The sequence below is a fragment of the Gymnogyps californianus genome, chromosome 8 (genome assembly GCF_018139145.2).
Source record: "Gymnogyps californianus isolate 813 chromosome 8, ASM1813914v2, whole genome shotgun sequence".
NCBI classification, from domain to species: domain Eukaryota; kingdom Metazoa; phylum Chordata; class Aves; order Accipitriformes; family Cathartidae; genus Gymnogyps; species Gymnogyps californianus.
The window spans coordinates 25636812-25643318 of record NC_059478.1 but is presented as its reverse complement, the minus strand read 5'-3'; positions in this window follow the sequence as shown (position 1 = coordinate 25643318).

The window sequence follows — 6507 nt, the reverse complement described above, 5'->3', positions numbered from 1 at the left end:
GCCGCCCGCCGCGCGGGGCATCACGGGAAGGGTAGTTTTAACAGCCCTCCGGCGCGCGGCAGCGCGCGGGGAACCATGGGAGGCACGGCGGGAACCTCCCTCCGACACATCGCCGCGTCTCCTAGGAGACGGCCCGCCGCGCAAGGCACCCTGGGATTTGTAGTGCGCGCATCCCTCCCCTCCGCGGGAGCCCGCCCGGCGGGGACTCCATGTCCCAGCGGGCTCCGCGCGCAGGGCAGGGTGCGGAGCCGCTCGGGGCCTGTGCGGCGCGAGGGGCGGCCCCCGGCTCCCCTCCCGCGGCGGGGCCGCCTGGGCGGGCGCCCGGGGGAAGGACCGTTACTTTCCCCCGTCCCGGGGCGGCGGGGGGGGGGCTCGGGGGGGGCTGGCTGCAGAGCAAGCCGGCGGAGCGGCGGCAGGGTGTTGTGGAGCGGTGTTTGCTCCGCTCGCGTTCCCCGGTAGCTGCCGGTGAACTCCTGCTGTCCCCGTGTAGCGCATTGCTCCCGTGGTGGATCGGTGGTTGGGCTGCTAATGTCGGTAGAGGCCTGCCGTTTCTAACGGCTGCGTGGGATTGTGTAGTTCGAGTGGGAAAGGGAAGAATTGCGGTATCCTGACGCGCGGCCTGGCCAGTTTCCAGGCCCCCGGCTGAAGCGCTAGCTGAGGCAAGTTTAACGATGCGGCAGGCCCAGGTGGGCTCCTTCCTTCACAGCCCCTGGTAACATCTGTTGCTTTTGATCTGCGGTGGGTTTGCAGCTTGACAGACTAGGCCCTGAGAACGCTGCGATTGAGGAGTGCCTGCCTGGCACCCAGCAGCTGTGTCGTACCTGCGTGCGTCTCCCACGCTGCAGCGAGGCAACAGCGGAGCTAGCAGCCATCCCAAACCAAGGTGGTTTGAGGGCTCTGGTGAGATCGCCTCTCTGTTAAGAGCAAGTTTTCCTAGCGTAGTTGCACAGTGTGCCCATCTGTGCTATGCCACTCTGTATTGTGCATATTTTTCTTCATCATACACTGTTTGAAAGCCGCACCTTCCTGTGTGGGTGGACACTGCTCACTAAAATAGTTAGCTAGGCCTCTGTGCTGATAATCCTTTCTCGTCGCCCATCTGAAAGTATGTGTTCTTTGCAGCTTCCATATTCCCTGCCAATACATTTGCCACGTTGGAGACCAAGGCTCAGATTTGGATCTCCTTACCTTAATCTTTATAGCAGCTTAACATAATCTTTATAGTTCTTGTGCAACATTCTCCAGCCATTAGTCCTGAGTTTTATGAAGTGTCAGGACATCAGATCTGCAAGTTCTTGGGGACAGAACTACTTCAGATATGCAAACTTCTTTCTTTGTGGAGTTCCCTTATATCTTCTAGAACCCCAAGAGTTGTTTCTTATTGTATCCATGCCCTCTGTAGGAGAAGGGCAGAAAGATCCCATCAGTCTTGTTTAGAATTAAGGTTTGTTCTCTCCAGGTCTCCCTGTATTTCCAGCTTCTGAAGTTAAACCAGCGTGCTAACTATGTTCTTTGCTGGACTAAGTTATTCTCATACAAAATCTGGTTTTGCCCCTCTGCTCAGATCATTGAATCAGTCTGTGAATTGACTAAAGCAGGAGAAAGAGCTCTAGCAGGAACAGATCAATAAGCTAGAAGGTAGTGAAGGTAAAGACACTGGAACTGAAGCACTGATGGTTACAGGAGCCTCTTACGCAGATCACTTCTTGTCTAGGTTGCTGAAGTCCTGTTGAAGAAACAACAGGCTGTGAGCGTAGCCTGGCACAAAGTAGCTCCATCTGCATGCTAAACAAGTGAGCACAAAGTGTTGGATACAAGGAAGAAAGGGCTTTTGGGATTTTTCATTTCTTCCTTTGCCTTTTCTTTAGTGATCTGAAAACCTGGGAAGCACTTTTCCTTCCCAGGAGAGAAAATGGACACTGGAAAACAAAGTTGAAGTTATTTCCTGGAGGGCTATGACCAAGCTTGGTCTAGAGTCAGGTATCCTCACACGGAGTCCTTTGATGAAACCCTTGTGACGCACAATATTTAGTCAGCTGGCCAAGTTGCCTTTGAGGGTGGTTAGTTCAAATATTTGAATTCTTAATGTGCATCTTGCCTGTTTTTCTGTCTGAATATAGTGGTCCAGGAAGACAGGGTTTCTGTGGTCTGCTGAGCATACAGCAGAGGAGAATTCTTGGGCTACTGCTGTACTTTGCCTCTGTCAGGGATTGGTATGGGACTGAACCTTGAAACCATCTTACTGGGTGTTCTTTGATCCTATTCTTATCCCTTCTGTCCCAGCAACCGAAGAGCTAGGCTGGGACCTTAACACCTCCTGCCTTTCCTGTTTGCTGTTACAGAGGGTGCTCAGTGATTGCAGAACAGCACTTGGAGCAGCTTGGAGGCCTTGCCAAGGAGGATGGAGGAGTTGAAGGGTGAATGCCATAACTAGCAGCAGCAAGTGCTTCACCAGCAGTATGGAGATTGTGCATCTTGTTTGTATCCCAATGCCAACAGTCCACAAGAAATAAACGAGATGTCAGTGCTAAGACCTTTGTAGATTCAGGGCTGGTGCAGGGGAGGTACTGGAGGAAAATGTAACTTTTCCCACTTTCTTTAAGCAGTGAAAAACTGCTGTGACAAAATGATGAATGTGTGAGGAAAGAGCTGGAGCAGCTGCAGCATAAAGTCAGTGAGTGGTGTTGTGTTCTGCTCCTCGCGTGGTCTCAGCTCTGATTCTGCACAGGACAACCTGTTGCTGCCCAAGTGGTCTAGCAGAAACAGCCCCCGGTGGGAAGCACTGTAATGTTCGTTATAGTTGAGGATCTCTGTTCAGGAAAATGAAACCAGGGAACACTGCTGAACAGGCAGCGCTGGAGGAGAAGTAAAGAAGAATACACAGGGCTGGCAAGCTGTGACTCCATGCTGTGCTCTGGGAGAGCTGTGGGAGGAGAACATGCGTGGGGCTTGCCTGCAGCCTCTGAATCCACCCTTTGCCTTGGGAGAGATGTGGGTGGATATAGTTCTGTAAGGTTTTGCCTGGCAATAGAGAGATGGAAAATCAGGGGCAGAACGTAGTTTAGCCATGGCCTTTTTCTTGGTCTGTGTGAGGTCAAGTTGCTTTATTGCACAACAAGAGCAACAGGAGGAAGAACTATTGAACCAAATGTCTGCAACTGATTAAGAGAACTCAAAGCTGACCCTGCAAGGTGGGCTGCTTTATAGTCACACCTCTTCCATCCAAAATCTGGCACTGGATGGTTTGATGGCCCGTGGCAGACCTACTGTTGGAACGAGCAAGCTTTGCTACTGGGATCTGTGGAGGAAAACTGAGTGTTGAAACTGATGTATGAAGAGTTTACTGTGAATAGTAGCCAGAGTGAGAAATGCTGTTGCTGTCTGCAACAGAGGAAGTATTTTTATTAAATATTGTAGTACCACTAGAAGGCTTTGATCGAGACAGCCAGTGTGCAAAGTGCTCTGCAGTCACCTTTCCTGCCTCACAGGCTTGCTGAAACAGCAAGAAGAGGCCTTCCTGTTCCAGTGTTGAATGATGGAGGGCAGTTAGAAAGGTATCTTCAAAATATATATGTGGGGAAAAGATAAGTGTTTGTAGGTATTCTGATACAACAGGTCCTACTGCGACCAGAGTGAAATTGATATTTTTTTAGTTGTTGCAGAAGTAGATGACCTTTGCAAAAGGGAGAATCAGAAAAGACTTGATGGGAGAAGAATAGGGAATGGACAGAGCTGGGGGGTAAGGGTTGAAATGAGAGTAGCGCTGACGACTGGCCTGTATCTTTTGCACCAAGCAGCATGTTGGTGCTCTTCTGGAAACCTCCTGATGCAGGAGGATACTTGCACAACCGGGCCTTGTAATCTGCTTCCCAAGGGGAGGTGGAAGCACACTCTCAACTTCTCTGTAGAGTAAGGTGATCCCTGTGGGCAAAACACTGCTGTTCTACCTGTAGCAAATCTTTAATTCCTGCTGAGGAGGGCTAGCATGAAGAAGAGGTTACAGATGATGCCGGGTAGGGTGCCATGGTGATCCGAACCCAGAAGCATATAAAGAAACCGAGCGTTACCTTTGGTGCTGGAAACATGAAGTGTTCACCAATGGTGGCATGGTATATGTCCAGCTCTCCACTTTTTCTCAGTTGTTCCGGCCTCGTCTGGACATGATTTTTCTGCAGGGTTTAATGGTGGTGTGGTGGATCAGAGGCTGCCTCTGGGAAATGCTTGGAAGTGATTGTCCCCTCTTTCTCAGGTGCTGGATCTGCTGGGCAGCCACAAAGCACAATCTTACAGTTTGGACAAACTCAGGATGGAAGTGTGGAGCACCCAACAGAAGCTTGGCCACATCAGGTAGAGGGGATACAGCTTCAGGGAATTTGGGGGATGCCCAGGTCTGTGCATGCCACATGAGAGCTGCTGCAGGGACAAGTGCAGCTCTTGGGTTTCAAGGGGAGTAACTGCCTGGGAGCTGCAGGAGTGTGTCGCAGGAGGGTGCTGCTGGCTGTTCAGAGCTCCGCAGGACAGCTCTTGCTGTTGCAGCTTGCTTTTACAGGGGCTGGATTGGCAAGCTCAGAGATGCTGGGGACTGATCTCTCATCTTGCCGTTCTTGTTTGCCAGCTGTCCTTTGTACCTGCCTGGATAGAGTATTTGTCTTGCGGAGCACAGTTCATTTCCATGGCTAGTATGGTGCTGGCTTTACTGATGCTGAAGGTAGTAGATTTGTCAGCTTTGTGAGGTGAGGTCTTCTGTTTAAATCCTGAACTGGTAAAGCTTGAAGCGGGTATGGCTTAAGTGTCTGCCCTCTCCTGGAGAGGACCTCTGGCTAAGTGCAGGCAAGGCGTTCAGTCCTTCTGAGACAGCTAGTGAAGGGGGAGAAATGGCAGCCTCTGTTACTGAGACATTTCTATCCTGAGGGTTAGCACCTTCAGCTTATTCCATGTGAGCATTGAGAATGGGTACCTGCTGTTCCCTTCCCAGCTGTCCTTGGAGCTGAGCTGGCAGGGTCTGAATTAGCTCGTGGCTTCCCTGAGCCATCTCATCCGCCTTGTTTAATCAGGAGTGTTGCTGTCTCCTACCCAAGCCCCCTGTCAGGGCAGTGGTGGACTCCACGTGCTCTCCTGGTTGCTAGTTGGACAGTACCTTACTTGCTTTTTGCTGAAATGACTGGAAATCATAATCGGTGCCTCCAAGAAGAGGTGCTCATTTGAATTGCCTAAGCTCTAATTCTTTCCCAGTTTCCCCAGCCGCCCTCACTTTCCTTTCTCACCATGCTCGGCTGGTGGGAACTAGCTTTGCTTGTGCCTCTAACCTCCACTATCTTGGCCCTTGCTCTCCCCCCACCCCTACCCGAGGGCTCTGACCTGCTCCCTGGAGAGAAATGAGTGACATCAGAGCTTCCTTGTTGAGGATCCTTAGATCTTTCTGGCTCTGTTTAATTGTATCCTCTGTCCAACCCCGGCTGCCCTCGGACAGCTGCCAGATGTCCTAACTGTCACAGGTTTAGCTGAGGATTCACGTCACTGTACCCAGCGTTCGCTTCCCCATACAGCTTTGTGCTACAGTAAAACAGCATCCAGAGAATATGCATCACTCCTCTGGGGGAAGGCAGCAATGTCTCTGTGAGGTATCTGTGTCCCAGGTATGGTTTTGGGGTTTTTTTTTATTATTAGGAAAAACACAACACTCCCATTCATCTCCCTCAGGCTAATGCTGATGTCGCATGGGCTACAGCGTGATTTGGTGTCATCATAAAGTATTCATACAGACAGGATCTTTCATTCTCTGTGTTCTCCAGAACAGTAAATAAGTATCACCAAGACACAATGTTGTACTGCTTATAACACAAGGGACTTTCCTTCTGCTTTCCATCCACGGTCCTTGAAACCTTTTTCTGACCCTGTTAAAGAACTATTCCTCTGCATTAAGTAGGAACCCGAGAGAGTGAGTCACACAAATTGTTTGAAGACTCATGGCAATTTGGTAACTGAAATGGAGTTAAAGGATATCTTAATACCTTGTCTGTTTTTCTGATTTTTCTTCCTCTTGACCGTAAGCCTTTTAATGTCTGTCTTTATTAGTGGAGAAGTATTGGTGGACACTGAGTGTGGAGGTCAATGTAGCTCTATTATTAGGTTTTCTTTGATAAAGGATATTGTATCAACTTGGTGAGATATTTTCAATAATGGAACTTCATTGCAGTTCTCTTGTAATTAAATATCGATTCCCTATTTCTTTCTATAAAAGCCTAAGGCCTTCCCTTATTATATCACTGTCCCACCTATTGTCAAGCTGTGATTTCATGACATGCGTCTCTGCTGTCGACATCAGCTTAAAATGTGCCCACCCCTCTGCTTTTTCCTGCACTGGCCTCACAGCACATTGCCTCCTGAATTTCTGCCACTGCAATTGTTGGCGTGCTGTAAATCCGATCAGGGAGCCGAGCTGGTTCTAACAAGTGTGTCATTGTTCTGTTTTGTTTTGTTTTTTTCCCCCTAAAGTGGTGTGCTTCA